At 47.2% G+C, this 16,037-nt stretch overlaps 1 protein-coding gene across 1 annotated transcript in view; it reads left to right on the top strand.

Moving 5' to 3' along the window:
• ATG10 (autophagy related 10) overlaps nucleotides 1-12,385 on the top strand; it is a 267,723-nt gene extending 255,338 nt beyond the window's left edge. Inside the window, exon 8 of the mRNA XM_073679166.1 lies at nucleotides 2,297-12,385. The gene's annotated coding sequence lies outside the window, so the exon portion shown is untranslated. The remainder of the gene's footprint in view (nucleotides 1-2,296) is intronic.
• The last annotated feature ends 3,652 nt before the right edge of the window (nucleotides 12,386-16,037 follow it).

Raw genomic sequence — 16,037 nt, 5'->3', positions numbered from 1 at the left:
CTGTGTCTGAGTCGTCAACAAGGTCGTTGGTAAGGTGTCAAACACACCAATGCATGCTACCCAGCGGGACCTCAACGATCAAAGAAATGTCCAGACCATTCCGACACGACCAGCGATCTCACAGCAGGAGCCTGATTGCTGCTACGTGTCAAACGTAGCGAGATCGCTACTGAGGTCGCTGTTGCATCACAAAACTTGTGACTCAGCAGCGATCTCGCTAGCGATCTCGCTTAGTGTGACGGGGATTTTTATTCAAGTGACAAGGCTCGTTAGAGAGCCAATATTGACTTTTAGGATTACTACTTACTATAGGTGGCACTACAGTTCTCGTCCTCTTCCTCTCTGAAGAGACAATTTGCATATTTCCCAAAGGAGCATTGCTGCTTAAAAGTCTCCTCACCTTGATACATGCTTAACATGTTACTCTCCGCAAGGAGAAATGTTACCCCTTCGATATATCTAACTTTGAAATTAAGCCTCACCCCTAAAGTGAACCACTTTTTTTTAAACTTTTACTAGTATATTTTGGTAAAAAGGGTAACAATTCTAGTGTAAGTGGTCATCAGAGTATGTTACCTGACCTATCGGAGGTGGAGGTGCATTAGGTCTCTCCCCTTATCAATTGAATCTCTGTATTATTCGCACACTACTACACATCTTTTTCTGTGCTGCAGTTGAACAGACACTATGGATTATTTGTCCAATGTTTTAGGGCTTTCTCTCACTGTCTCTTCTGCTGCGCTGTGAAATCTGACATCCTCTCACTATACTGAATCACTCTAATGACTTCTGCAGCCCCGGTCTCAACTTTTATACAAGCTATGGTAGTTCATGCTGATTGTCTGTTCTATATCTTATGATGTGAAATCTGAAAGGTGTTATGGGGAAGCCCGAGCAGCTACCTTCAAGTTGATGACATCCTTTTGTGGCTGATTCATTATGCTGCAATGTGTAAAATGGCAATGGGCTTTTTTTGTGATTCACTGAAAACAAATTGCAGATTGTTTGAATTCGGTGGGACAAGTGAATTTCGTACAATTCGCCACAAATTCTATTCACATTGAATCAATTCGCTCATCATTAGACTTATTCTAAGCAGCTAGTTAAAGCAAATCCGTCAGCATGTTTTTGCTATGTAATCTGAGAGTAGCAAGACATAGAGTCTCAGAGTGTGATTCTAGTGATGTGTCACTTACTAGGCTGTGTGCTGTTGTTTCAATAAAATCAGTTTTTTATTAACAGTAGATTATCACTACAGGACTAGGTGTCTTGTGCCACTTAGTCAACTGCTCTGTGTAAACCCACTGCCACCACAGATTGGCAGTCTTCTGCCTATGCCAGTGTACACAGACAGCTGTCAATCAGTTGTGTGGGCGGGGTTGTACAGGGCTCAGTATTCTGAGCACTGCTAAGATCTGCCGCAGTGAAAACAGAAATTGTATAAAAATGACAGCAAGCAGACCAGCAAGTGACACATCACCGCAATCAATGTCTGAACCCCTACATCATGCGGCTCTCAGATTACATAGCAAAAAACAGGTGACAGATTCCCGTTAACAATATATCACCCAGTCAAAGCTTTATGGGAACATTATAGAATTACTCTCCTCCGCCCCTTTGTAAAAGTAGGGTTTAACTTCTGTAAGTAACCCCTTTTTTTTTAAAAAAAAAAAAGTATATTCAAGTAATATTATGTTTTTGGTTCTCTTTTACCAATACCTCATCTTTTCAGAAACATCTTTTTTATTATTGATATCATGTTTATTTGCCACGTAAGGGCGCTGTTTCGTTTGTTGTTCACAATTATAAAACCTGATTTAGCTGCCAGCTAATATATTTCGTTCCATTTCTTGTTACTGCCTATTACAGATTGTAGTACGTGTTTAACTTGGGTGTTTAAGCAGAAGACAATGTTGTTTCTTCCAGACAATAATTTGTGTCAAATTCTTTTAAAAATTGTATTTATCTCTGGCCCTGTAGTCCAGCCTTACGTCTTGCCTCCTATTCTTATACTTAGCTATAAACACACCATATTACATTAAGCTATTAAGCTCCTTTCTATTCGTGGGGATTCAGTGCCGTTTGCCAAAGTTGTCTTGGCAAAGCCCAGTTCTGTTTCTTGCCAGAACATTTGGAATTAATAATCTAATTTCCTTTGGATATTGTTTACCATTGCAGAATAACAGACATTGCCAATGTTTTCTTATATTGGTATTTTAAGGCTGCATTCACATGTTACCAGTTTGTTTCTGTACATTTTGTACATATCCTAACGTCACCCCATTGTTCATTTCAGGATCACAGGCCAAATTGGGAGTTTGAAACACCTGCTCATCCATCTTCATCTGTGATCGACTCCAGGGAAATCAGATGTTAGACTGAAGAATGCTGTCATCTCAGATGCTCAGATCATACTGTACCTCCAGCTCGATTTGTCACTCTGCTGCATGTTGATGGAGCGTGACTAACAAATCCTAATGTACTGTGGATGCAAATAGTGGAAACTACTAATACAACTGATACAGCTTAGACAATCACAGATAAAGGCTAGAACCCAAACGTGGTGGATCACATGTTCTCATGAAGGCTACCAGGTCAAGCAGACACATTGAATAGAATTTTATTTTTCATGGTTGGTTAATCAAACATATACAAATTAAAGCCAAAGGAATGAATGAAAAAGCTGAAAGTTTCTACAAGTTTTGGAACAGAAATATTTGTAAGTTTTACATTTCCTAGAAGTGAAATAAATATGGTGTCCCCACCAGATGTCTCCCCAGCTTGGGTAAAACTGTAATTTTCTTCTTGGAATTGTTGGAATTGTTTTTGATAGTATCAGAGGATCAAGATTAAAACAATAGAGAAATGTTTGGTCATAAGATGTAAAAATAATGGTCTGTAGGGAAATGAATTCTTCATCCTGGTCATCTCTATATTACAAGACCACTATGGGAATCGGGCCTTCAATGATAAGGCAATAGATTAGAATATCAGGAGCAATGTTCAGTGCAAACTCCAACCTAGAAGACGATGAGGATCTCTGGAATAGCGCCTTTGTATTAATAGATTGTAACGGGTCTGGGAGGTGGAACCTCTGAGCAACTATACAAGGGGGCGGTACTTGTAATGAAGCAGGTGGCTCCCTGGGAAGACGGGCAGGTAGTCACGGCAAGTGACAGGGATAGTCTCTGGGTAGAAGGGCAGGTAGTCACGGCAACTGACAGGGACAGTCTCTGGGTAGAAGGGCAGGTAGTCACGGCAAGTGACAGGGACAGTCTCTGGGTAGAAGGACAGCAGGCAGGTGGCTGGTGAGCGCTCCCAGGTGAGCGGGCGAGAGTCTCTGGACAGGCAGGTGGTCACGGCAAGTGACGGCAGAACCTCCAGGTAGACTAGCAGACAGGTAGCAGGTGGATGCTCCCAGGTGAGCGGGCAAGAGTCTCTGGACAGGCAGGTGGTCACGGCAAGTGACGGCAGAGCCTCCAGGTAGACTAGCAGACAGGTAGCAGGTGGATGCTCCCAGGTGAGCGGGCAAGAGTCTCTGGACAGGCAGGTGGTCACGGCAAGTGACGGCAGAGCCTCCAGGTAGACTAGCAGACAGGTAGCAGGTGGACGCTCCCAGGTGAGCGGGCAAGAGTCTCTGGACAGGCAGGTGGTCAGGCAAGTGACGGCAGAGCCTCCAGGTAGGCTAGCAGGCAGGTAGCAGGTGAGCGCTCCCAGGTGAGCGGGCAAGAGTCTCTGGACAGGCAGGTGGTCATGGCAAGTGACGGCAGAGCCTCCAGGTAGGCTAGCAGGCAGGTAGCAGGTGAGCGCTCCCAGGTGAGCGGGCAAGAGTCTCTGGACAGGCAGGTGGTCACGGCAAGTGACGGCAGAGCCTCCAGGTAGGCTAGCAGGCAGGTAGCAGGTGAGCGCTCCCAGGTGAGCGGGCAAGAGTCTCTGGACAGGCAGGTGGTCACGGCAAGTGACGGCAGAGCCTCCAGGTAGGCTAGCAGGCAGGTAGCAGGTGAGCGCTCCCAGGTGAGCGGGCAGGCTGGTCCATAGACAGACTGACAGGTGTCGGAAGGCGGACCGTCGGACCGCAGGCTTGCAAGCAGGTAAGCGGATATCAGGCAGGAATCTGGCAGGTAACAGGCAGGAATCTGGCAGGTGACTGGCAGGTAACAAGCAGGAATCTGGCAGGTGACTGGCAGGTAACTGGTAACGGGACCTGAGGGCTGAAGCAAAGTGAAGGCTTTGCAACAACATTGCTCGGGCACCTCCATTTTGGAGGAGGTGCTTTATATATGGTGAAGTCCTCCGGCCATTGGCCGGGGACTCCTTAGGACGGCGCGCGCGGCCCCTTTAAGAGAGGGGGAGCGCGCGCGCGCGCCCTAAGCACCGTGGCCGGGAAGCAGCGCGTGCTGCCAGCAGAGCGGGAGGAAGACGCCGGGCACGGAGAGGTGAGGGGAACAGCGTCCCTGCCTAGCAGGAGGCAGGGACGCCGATGCTACAGTACCCCCCCCTTTAGGCCCCCCTTTTTTAGGCCAGAGAGAAATTTATCAAGGATGAGAGGGGCATGGATGTTCTCCCGGGGCTCCCACGTTCTCTCCTCAGGACCAAACCCCTTCCAATCTACCAGAAAAAAGGTTTTTGCTCTTACCCTTTTGGTGGCCAGAATGTTCTCTACCTCAAACTCATTCTCAGCGGAAACTGGAGCAGGGGGCGTACCTGTAGACTTGGAAAAAGAATTAAGTACCACGGGTTTGAGGAGAGATACATGGAAGGAGTTAGGGATCCGTAAGTTGGCCGGGAGTTTCAATTTATAGGCCACCGGATTGATTTGTTTGATAACTTCCAGTGGGCCGATGAACCGAGGCCCTAACTTATAGGAGGGAATCTTGAGCCGGACATACTTGGACGAGAGCCAGACTTTATCTCCAGGACGGAATTGTGGAGGATCCAGGCGGTTTTTTTCAGCGTGTTTTTTCATCCGCTCGGACGACTGAAGGAGTGCGGATCGGGTACTCTCCCAAATGGAGGAGAATTCGCTAATGAGAGATTCCGCAGCCGGATTGTCCACCGAGGTGGAGACGGGAAATGGGATCCGAGGATGCTGACCGAAGACTACAAAAAACGGGGATTTGGAGGAAGATTCGCTCTCGTGATTATTGTAAGAGAATTCGGCCCATGGTAGGAGATCCACCCAGTCCGAATGGTGGGCATTAACGAAGTGCCGGAGGTAACTGGTCAGGATCTGATTGATCCGCTCCACTTGACCATTGGACTGTGGGTGGTAAGCGGAGGAGAAGTCCAGGGTGACGTCAAGCAGCTTACATGTGGCTCTCCAGAAGCGTGAGGTGAACTGAGCCCCACGATCGGACACGGTGTGGAGGGGCAGGCCATGGAGACGGAAGATGTGGCGGATAAAGTCTTTAGCCAGTTCGGGTGCAGACGGGAGACGCGGCAAGGGAATGAAGTGCGCCATCTTGGAAAAGCGGTCAGCGACCACCCAAATGACCGTACAACCGGCAGAGACAGGGAGATCCGTTATAAAGTCCATAGCTATATGCTGCCACGGGGCAGCAGGTACTGGAAGAGGAAGGAGGCGACCGGCTGGCAGGTGTCTCGGAACTTTGTTGCGGGCGCAGGACACACAGGCTGAAACAAAGTCTATTACATCCTTGTGCAGGGTAGGCCACCAGTAATGCCGGGTAATAAGCTGGAGGGTCTTTTTCTGACCGGCGTGGCCAGCTAGCTTAGACGAGTGACCCCAGAGTAGGACCTTCTTCCGATCAGGTACTGTTACGAACGTCTTACCGTGAGGGAGACGATTTAGATTCACGGGAGCCACCTGCATTACTCTGGCAGGATCAGTGATGTGCTTCGGTTCCTCCTCTAGATCAGACACCAGGAAAGATCGGGACAAGGCGTCAGCTTTGATGTTTTTGTCTGCCGGGCGAAAATGAAGAACGAAATCAAAGCGGGCAAAAAACAAGGACCACCGGGCTTGGCGCGGGTTAAGTCTCTGGGCGCTCTGGAGGTAAGCCAAGTTCTTGTGGTCCGTGTAAATAATTACCGGGTGAAGAGCCCCCTCGAGCAGGTAACGCCACTCCTCCAGTGCCAGCTTAATGGCCAATAACTCTCGATCTCCTATAGAATAATTGCGCTCAGAAGAGGAGAAGAGTTTGGAGAAGAAGCCGCAAGTTACCATTCTTCCGGAAGGCGACTTTTGGGTAAGTACCGCTCCGGCTCCAGAGGAGGAGGCGTCAACTTCCAGGAAGAATTGTTTGTTGCCGTCCGGACGATGCAGCACCGGGGCGGAAGAGAAAGCCTGTTTTAAGGAAAGAAAGGCTTCCTCTGCTTCGGGCGGCCATTCTCTGGGATTAGCGCCCTTACGGGTGAGCGCCGAGATAGGGTCAGTCCGGGAAGAGAAGTGCGGTATGAAGAGGCGGTAGTAGTTGGCGAAACCCAGGAACCGCTGAATAGCTTTCAACCCCTCTGGTCGGGGCCACTTCTGGATGGCAGACAGTTTCTCAGGATCCATTCGTAGGCCGGTCTGAGAGATTATGTAGCCCAGAAACGGAAGCGAGGTCTGCTCAAAGAGGCACTTCTCATATTTAGCGTAGAGGTGGTTCTGCCTGAGCCTGCGCAGAACCTGACGAACATCCCTCCGGTGTGTGGGGAGATCCGGAGAGAAGACTAAGATGTCGTCCAGGTACACCACTACGCAGGAGTAGAGAAGGTCCCGGAAGATGTCATTGACCAACTCTTGAAAGACGGCGGGAGCGTTACAGAGACCGAAGGGCATTACCAGGTATTCCTAGTGGCCGTCCCGGGTGTTGAATGCCGTCTTCCATTCATCCCCCTGACGGATACGGACCAGGTTATACGCCCCACGGAGGTCCAGCTTGGTGAAGATTCTAGCCCCCCTCAGACAGTCAAATAATTCCGGAATGAGCGGAAGGGGGTATTTATTCTTCACCGTGATCTGGTTACGGCATCTATAGTCTATACAGGGACGGAGTGAGCCGTCCTTCTTTTTGACGAAGAAGAAGCCTGCTCCCGCCGGGGAAGTAGATTTCCGGATGAATCCCCTGGCCAGATTCTCCTCAATATATTCTGACATGGATCGGGTCTCAGCAGCGGACAAAGGGTAAATGCGCCCACGGGGAGGAGTAGCGCCGGGCATCAGGTCGATTGGGCAGTCGTATGGTCTATGAGGGGGTAATGTCTCTGCCTCCTTTTTATTAAAGACGTCCGCATACGACCAATAAGGAGCCGGAAGACCAGGTAGATTGGCTGGAGTAGGAGAAGGATGGACAGGATGGACGGGAACTAAACAAGTCTTATGGCAGTCCTGTCCCCAGCGAAGGACTTCTCCGGTCTGCCAATCAAGCACGGGTGCATGTCTCTGAAGCCAAGGTAGGCCTAGTAAGAGGGCGTGAGAGAGTCCAGGCAGAATATGAAAGAAGATGCTCTCAGAGTGCAGCATTCCCACCTGCAGGGTTATGGATTCGGTGATGAGTTGGATGGGATGTGGTAAGAGGCCCCCATCCACGGCAGTGACAGATAAGGGTACAGCTAGAGGTTTGGTGGGAATGCGGTATTTCTCTACCAGAGACTGAGAAATGAGATTTCCGGCAGCTCCAGAGTCAAGTTGGGCTAGTTCAAAATAACGGTTCTCCCCGCAGATGATAGAGACCGACAGCAACAGAGATGGAGAGGGTTTACTCTTGTCTAGGACGACCTCTCTGAGCGATCCTAGACACAGGCATTTCCCGACCTCTCCGGCCAGGAACGGATCCGGTGCTCCTTACTGCCACAGTAGAAGCAGCTCCCCTCGGCTCGGCGTAACTCTTGACGGGTTTTGACCATCTTGGTCTGGTCGACTTGCATAGGCTCAGGTGAGTGCGCCTGGGTAGTAACGGGAGAAGTGACAGGTTTCTGGAAGGTAGGGGCTAGACGTGGAAACCTCCTCTCATGGGTGACCTCTTTGGCGCGCTCCTGGAACCGGATGTCAATCCGGGTTTCAAGTGTTATTAAGTCGTCGAGAGTGGTAGGAATGTCCCGACTGGCGAGTTCATCTTTAATACGGCCGAACAGACCCTCCCAAAAGACAGACACCAGGGCGTCATTATCCCAGGCCAGCTCCGAAGCAAGGGTACGGAACCGTATGGCTTATTGGCCCACAGAGAGATTTCCTTGACGGAGGCGTAGCAGAGATGATGCGGATGAGGTCTTCCGTCCTGGTTCGTCGAAGACTTTCCGGAAGGCCGTGAGAAAGGCTGGCAGGTTGGACACCAGGGGGTCTCCTCTCTCCCATAGAGGATTTAGCCAAGCCAGTGCCTCTCCCGTGAGATGGGACATGATGAAGGCTACTCTGGCTCGGTCGCTGGAAAACTGGTGTGTCAACAGTTTGAAGTGCAGAGTGCACTGGTTAATGAAGCCCCGTGCCTGGCTGGGATCTCCGCCAAAACGAGGAGGTGCGGAGAGGCGGGGACCGGGAAGAGATGCCATGGTGTTGATGGGCTGCGGCGGTGCCGGGGTAGTAAGTGTGCGAGTGGAGGCAGCTCCCGAAAAGGTAGTCAATGTGTCCAGGCGGGAGTTAACACCACGCAGGTGACTCAGGATGGACTCCTGTTGGGACGTCTGACGGGAAAGTTCATGACATAGGTCCGAGAGCGAGGGAGCTTGGGTGCCACCGGGTCCCATGGCCCGAGCAAACTGTAACAGGTCTGGGAGGTGGAACCTCTGAGCAACTATACAAGGGGGCGGTCCTCGTAAGGAAGCGGGTGGCTCCCAGGGAAGACGGGCAGGTAGTCACGGCAAGTGACAGGGACAGTCTCTGGGTAGAAGGGCAGGTAGTCACGGCAAATGACAGGGACGGTCTCTGGGTAGAAGGGCAGGTAGTCACGGCAAGTGACAGGGACAGTCTCTGGGTAGAAGGACAGCAGGCAGGTGGCTGGTGAGCGCTCCCAGGTGAGCGGGCGAGAGTCTCTGGACAGGCAGGTGGTCATGGCAAGTGACGGCAGAGCCTCCAGGTAGACTAGCAGACAGGTAGCAGGTGGACGCTCCCAGGTGAGCGGGCAAGAGTCTATGGACAGGCAGGTGGTCACGGCAAGTGACGGCAGAGCCTCCAGGTAGGCTAGCAGGCAGGTAGCAGGTGAGCGCTCCCAGGTGAGCGGGCAAGAGTCTCTGGACAGGCAGGTGGTCACGGCAAGTGACGGCAGAGCCTCCAGGTAGGCTAGCAGGCAGGTAGCAGGTGAGCGCTCCCAGGTGAGCGGGCAAGAGTCTCTGGACAGGCAGGTGGTCACGGCAAGTGACGGCAGAGCCTCCAGGTAGGCTAGCAGGCAGGTAGCAGGTGAGCGCTCCCAGGTGAGCGGGCAAGAGTCTCTGGACAGGCAGGTGGTCACGGCAAGTGATGGCAGAGCCTCCAGGTAGGCTAGCAGGCAGGTAGCAGGTGAGCGCTCCCAGGTGAGCGGGCAGGCTGGTCCATAGACAGACTGACAGGTGTCGGAAGGCAGACCGTCGGACCGCAGGCTTGCAAGCAGGTAAGCGGATATCAGGCAGGTATCAAGCAGGAATCTGGCAGGTAACAGGCAGGTGACTGGCAGGTAACAAGCAGGAATCTGGCAGGTGACTGGCAGGTAACTGGTAACGGGACCTGAGGGCTGAAGCAGAGTGAAGGCTTTGCAACAACATTGCTCGGGCGCCTCCATTTTGGAGGAGGTGCCTTATATATGGTGAAGTCCTCCGGCCATTGGCCGGGGACTCCTTAGGACGGCGCGCGCGGCCCCTTTAAGAGAGGGGGAGCGCGCGCGCCCTAAGCACCGTGGCCAGGAAGCAGCGTGCGCTGCCAGCAGAGCGGGAGGAAGACGCCGGGCACGGAGCGGAGAGGTGAGGGGAACAGCGTCCCTGCCTAGCAGGAGGCAGGGACGCCGACGCTACATAGATTGAGAACATTTGGCCTTCGATGATTAGGCAGTGGATCAGAATATCACTCGGGAGCAATTTTCAGTACAAATTCCAGCGTAGAAGACAACAAGGATCTCTGGAATAGCACCTTTTTATTAATAGTTTGAAGTCTGCCTGACATTTTGATCGGAACGGATCTGGGTGCTGAAACCCTTTCACCTCTTTTTCACCCAGTTTTGGAAAGATGCGACTTGCCAATTCTGCAAAAGATCTGTATCTTTAAAGTTTGCTTCACATGTATAAGATTTGACATAGATTCTGGTGTGGATTCCTCAATAAAATTTCTGTTAAAAGCATTGACTATCCTCATTCCATGTGTGTACGGAGTTTTCACACCCTGTTATCCAATGGAAAAAACTCTGCCATGGAAATAAATAGCAAGTTACTTATTTCAGGTTGTAACTTTGAAGCTATCCCCATTGAATGACAGTAGGACTAATACTTGTGTGGATATGCTCTGCACACAGTAGCACATCCATAGCAGATATCCATGGGTTGGCCTCAGATTTCTGTAGCAGCAATACACATTGGATTTTAAGCCAATGTGTGAATATAGACTATAGCCTCACACAGCTATCTAAGGAGAGCAAGAAATCCTGCCAGACTCATATGTTATCATAAATAATATGAAATTGGAGGCGTACAATGAGGCATTAGAGGCCCCATTGCAGCTCTATTCTAAGCCTCTTTAAATTAGACATGTGTGTTAGTTTTTTTTTTTTAAGAATTGTATAATATTTGTAAGTGTATTAGTAGTAAAATACTGATACCCAAGAAAATGGTATAACAACGTTTAGAGCTTCGCTATTACAGAAACATGATAACAAATGTCTATACAGGAAAGGGTTCTTTACAGTTAGAGTAGTCAGAGTGTGGAATGTCCTACCATAAGGGATAGTAATGGCAGATATTACAAAAGCATTTAAAAAGGGCTGGAGTCTTTTCTCATAAACTCTATTGAGCATCATACTAATGAAGGAAAGTTGAACTTTATGGGCACGTGACTTTTTTCAACCAATGTAACTTTGTAGCCACTAAAAATTCACTGACTGAAAATGTAGGGTATAGTTCACACCGGTCAACTGAACTGTGTGTATATATATTATACATATGCAGTACATGTGTAATAAAATACCAAGACTATTTAGACTTTAAGGGGAACCGGTCACCAGAACAAATGCTATTAACCTTCAGATATTGGGTTAATCTGCAGGTTAATAGTGTTAACCTGCTCGGCGCCTGCACTTAGCCGTAAGCTGCGGCAAGAAAATTAACTTTGTTCTCACCAGCAGAGTTGACTGCCAGTCACAGGGGCGGCGTCGGTGCGGGTTAAGTCACCACTCTGAGTATACAGAGCTGCGGCTGTAACCTTGTCCCCAACACTGACTGACAGCTGAACTCCAGTGCAGAGCCAGTGTCAGTCAGTGCCGGGGGCGCTGTTACAGCCACCACTCTCTATACACAGAGTGGTGACTGAACCTGCACCGATGCCGCCCCTGTGACTGCTGCCGGGAAGAATAAAGTTCATTTTCTTCCGGCATTGTTCGGCTAAGTACAGGCGCCGGGCAGGTTATTAACACTATTCATCTGCAAATTAACCCAATATCTGCAGGTTAATAGTGTTTGTTCTGGTGACAGGGTTCTTTCAAGGACCACAAAAATGTTTTAGTTTTTGCCTTACTACGTTCAGAAAGCCATAACTTCAAGGTTCCTTCGATGAAACCATATGAGAGCTTGTTTTTGCAAAACAGGTTATATTCTTCATTGCTGCCATTTTGTGCTGCACAATATTTATTGGTTAACTTTTGTTAACTCTTTCAGGAGAGAATCGGAAATAATATTGCCATTTTTTTTACATTTTGAATCGCTTACAATGCCACATTAATGGTGCTTTGATGATATACTGGATATAACATTTTTCTTTGTTTGAAATACACTTGAAAAATATATATATATATATTTTTTGTGTGTACCATATTCTGAAAGTTATATTTGCAGCACAAGCTTTAGTTTCTATTGGTCCCACTTTGTGGTACATATAACTTTACCATCACTGTCTATTCTATTTTGTGTGATTCTGGGATTGTTTTTATTTTTGTACGGTACTCACACTTTGGGATAGATAAGATATGGTGTGTGTTCTTGTAGAGGCAGTGATACCAATTATGTGTAGTTTTTTCTGTTTGTTTTCTTCCACAATAAATCACTTTTTAAGGTAAAAGGGCAATTTTTGTGTTTTTCTAGTTAACTCTTTAGGCATTGTTCCTACAATGAGTATTTGGTAAGTTTTTGATGTTGTACATTTTCTGCCGCAATTTTGCATCTATTAGGTAAATTATGTTGCTTGCATTTTTACCTTGTTTTGACGCTGCAGTTTTTGTCTCTTCTTCATATGTCATGTTTCAAATAAAGTTGTTTTTGATGCTTCTTGGTATTTGGCTTGAGAAAACTTTATTGTTACAGTCATGTGCAGAGTACATGTGTTGTTAGTTCAGCGGAAACACATGCTTTTTTAACCTGCAGATTTTCCACATCCATTCTATATGGGCCCCACTATAGTTTCCATCTGCTATGTAATGGATCAGAACTCAGCATGAATTTTGTTTCGATGTTAAACACTAAAAAACAGTATAAAAGCACATGTGTGAACAGAGCCTTAGTTGCCTCTGGACGTAAAGTCACATGATGTTATTCCTTTTGTGCCCCTCCATATATCTTGTTTTTGCAGGTGGAGGCTAGTGAGTGCGGCCATGCCCCCCCTTTTTTTTCTATGGTCCTTGGTGTAGTTTTTTTTATATACCTTAGCTTTTTTTTTGACCATATGATTCCTTTGCTGATGTACCCTGTAAGGGAAGCGGCCTTGCTCCCTTGGTTGGGGGCATGTTTCTGTGGCACATCGTTATGTGATGCGGTAATCACAATCTTATGATGTCATTTTTGCCATGTGATGTTGCGCTATGTCACGTCCAGCCTCCTCCTGTTCGGGGATGACATCACCCGTCGTTCTTCCCTTCTGCTGATGGAATCTTGTTGGGAGATGATTGCGATGTCTTCACCACAACTAGTGTACCGTGTGATGGTATCGGGGTTTTCACATATTATGAACGCTACACTGCTGATTTCAAGTAAGTGATTTGGACACCCGCAATACACACAAGGTCCTGGACAGATGCATACGGCTCTATCGTCTCTCTTTTTTGTAAATGTTACATACCGTATATGGGTGATCTGTTAGATGGAATCCATAGCACTCCTGGTATAAGCGAAACTCCATTTTCCATATGTTTCAGCATGTGTATATTTGTGTGATTTTATTTGATTTTAGTATATTTTAATGTTTTCTTACCTGACAACTATATGGCTGTCATAACAACCAGGATGGGCTCAGAGGAGGAGGAAGAGTTATATATATATATATATAAAGCCTCAAACATGTGACTTTTACAATATAGCTGTATTTTTATCATTGTACCTGTGGCTTGAAAAAGGCCAAATATGGCCGAGACGTTGCCCTGTACCTTGCTTTTCTCTTTTTTGTGATTTTAAGGATAAAATAAAAGTTACATTTTTTCATCACCTCTGGTGCCTCGCATCTTTTGGGGTTAGAGCCTTAGTTTCCTGCATATGATGTCTTGCAGATTTCTAGTGGAGATTGTACATTTTTGCCCATTAATTTATTGTAAAAAATAACACCACTCTGAAAACGACAAACTTCCCGATCTGATCCTGGAATTGCTTCAGGACCTCTACAGCTAAAAAAACTCACCTAATCTTCAGTTGTTGTCATGTTGCTCCTCACTATGGGCTCATTCACCCGAAAGTATTTCTCATCAGACTGCTGTCTATTTTGATAATGGAAGCCCCCTTCCTGCAAGAATACAGGGGGGGGTCTCATGAAGGGGCATACATAGAAATCATGGGGCCCCATAGCAGAAGCTCTAATTGGGCCCCCTCCCCCCACAAAAAATAAATAAATGTTTGTCTTTGTCACAGAAGAGCAAATCTCACAACTTTCTAGCCTTTACCTAGTAATTTTCCTACTGCTGAAGTCCTAGATTCCTCTTTCATTGCCTCCATAAAGTATTATGCAAACAAAAGTGCCCCCCAAAACACAGTATGATACTCCCATGGTGCATTCCTCCACATTAGCCTCCACATTCACAGTATAATGACCCTACTGTACCCCACCTCAACTCCCAAGGCAAAGTATGGTGACCCTAACACAATATGATACCCCAAATGTGACTCCCACACAGCCCTCCATACAGTATAATGGGCTTACATACAGCATAATGGCCCCTACACAGCCCGCCAAACAGTATGATGGACCCCACACAAACCTTCATACTGTATAATTGCTTTCATACAGTATAATGGACCCCCACATAGCCCTCAAAATATTATAATGGCCCCACATAGCCTTCGATATAGTATAATACGCCACCCATAATCCTCCATATAGTATAATGAACTTTCCATGGTCCTCCATAGAATATAATGCACTCCCCATAGTCTCCATAAAGTATATTACACACCACATAGGGTAAAATGCAGCCCTCATATAGTATAATGCACCCCACAGTCCTGCAGTATTATGGGCTCCACGTACTCACTGATTTTAAAATACCGTATATTTTAAATAAACCGACGCGAGTATAAGCCGAGGCCCCTAATTTTACCACAAAAAAATGGGAAAACGTATTGACTCGAGTATAAGCCTAGGGTGGGAAATTGAGCAGCTACTGGTACAGTTGTGCTCAAAAGTTTACATACCCTGGCAGAATTTTTCCTTTCTTGGCCTTGTTTCAGAGAATATGAATGATAACAAAAAAACTCTTTCTCCACTCATGGTTATTGGTTGGGTGAAGCCATTTATTGTCAAACTACTGTGTTTTCTCTTTTTAAATCGTAATGACAACTAAAAACATCCAAATGACCCTGATCAAAAATTCACATACCCTTGTGATTTTGGCTTGATAACATGCACAGAATTTGACACAATTGAATGGCTACTAAAGGTAATATCCTCACCTGTGACCTGTTTGCTTGTAATCAGTGTGTGTGCATAAAAACTGAGTAAGTTTCTGGGATCCAGACAGACTCTTGCATCTTTCATCCAGCCACGCACATTTCTGGATTGTGAGTCATGGGGAAAGCAAAAGAATTGACAACGGATCTATGGGAAAAGGTAGTTGAACTGTATAACACAGGAAAGGGATACAAAAAGATATCCAAGGAATTGATAATGCCAGTCAGCTCTGTAAAAACCAAACCACGGTCAGGTAGACCAACAAAAATTTTCGGCCACAGCTGCCAGGAAAATTGTTCGGGATGCAAAGAAAAACCCACAAATAACATCAGCTGAAATTCAGGACTCTCTGAAAACTAGCGGTGTGGCTGTTTCAACATGCACAATAAGGAGGCACTTGAAGAAAAATGGGCTACATGGTCGAGTCGCCAGAAAAAAGCCATTACTGCACAAATACCACAAAGCACCTCACCTACAATATGCCAAACAGCACAGAGACTAGCCTCAAAACTTCTGGAACAAGGTAATTTGGAGTGATGAGACCAAAATTGAACTTTTTGGCCACAACCATAAACGTTACATTTGGAGAGAGGTCAACAAGGCCTATGATGAAAGGAACACCATTCCTACAGTAAAGCACGGAGGTGGATGGCTGATGTTTTGTGGATGTGTGAGCTACAAAGGCACAGGAAACTTGGTAAAAGTTGACGGAAAGATGAATGCAGCACGTTATCAGCATATACTGGAGGCAAATTTGCACTCATCAGCCCGGAAGCTGCGCATGGGATGTACTTGGACGTTCCAACATGACAACGATCCAAAACAAGGCCAAGTCGACCTGTCATTGGCTACAGCAGAACAAAGTGAAGGTTCTGGAGTGGCCATCTTAGTCTCCTGACCTCAATAGCATTGAGCCACTCTGGAGAGATCTCAAGTGCACAGTTCATTCTAGACAGCCCAGGAATTTACAGGAACTGGAGTATTTTTGCCAAGAAAAATGGGCAGCTTTACCATCTGAGAAAATAAAGAACCTCATCCACAACTACCACAAAAGACT

Source organism: Phyllobates terribilis, unplaced genomic scaffold (genome assembly GCF_046119375.1).
Source record: "Phyllobates terribilis strain yellow unplaced genomic scaffold, ASM4611937v1 Scaffold_1__5_contigs__length_1240528914, whole genome shotgun sequence".
In the NCBI taxonomy this organism is placed as follows: Eukaryota; Metazoa; Chordata; class Amphibia; order Anura; family Dendrobatidae; genus Phyllobates; species Phyllobates terribilis.
This window is presented reverse-complemented; position numbering and strand designations above follow the sequence as displayed.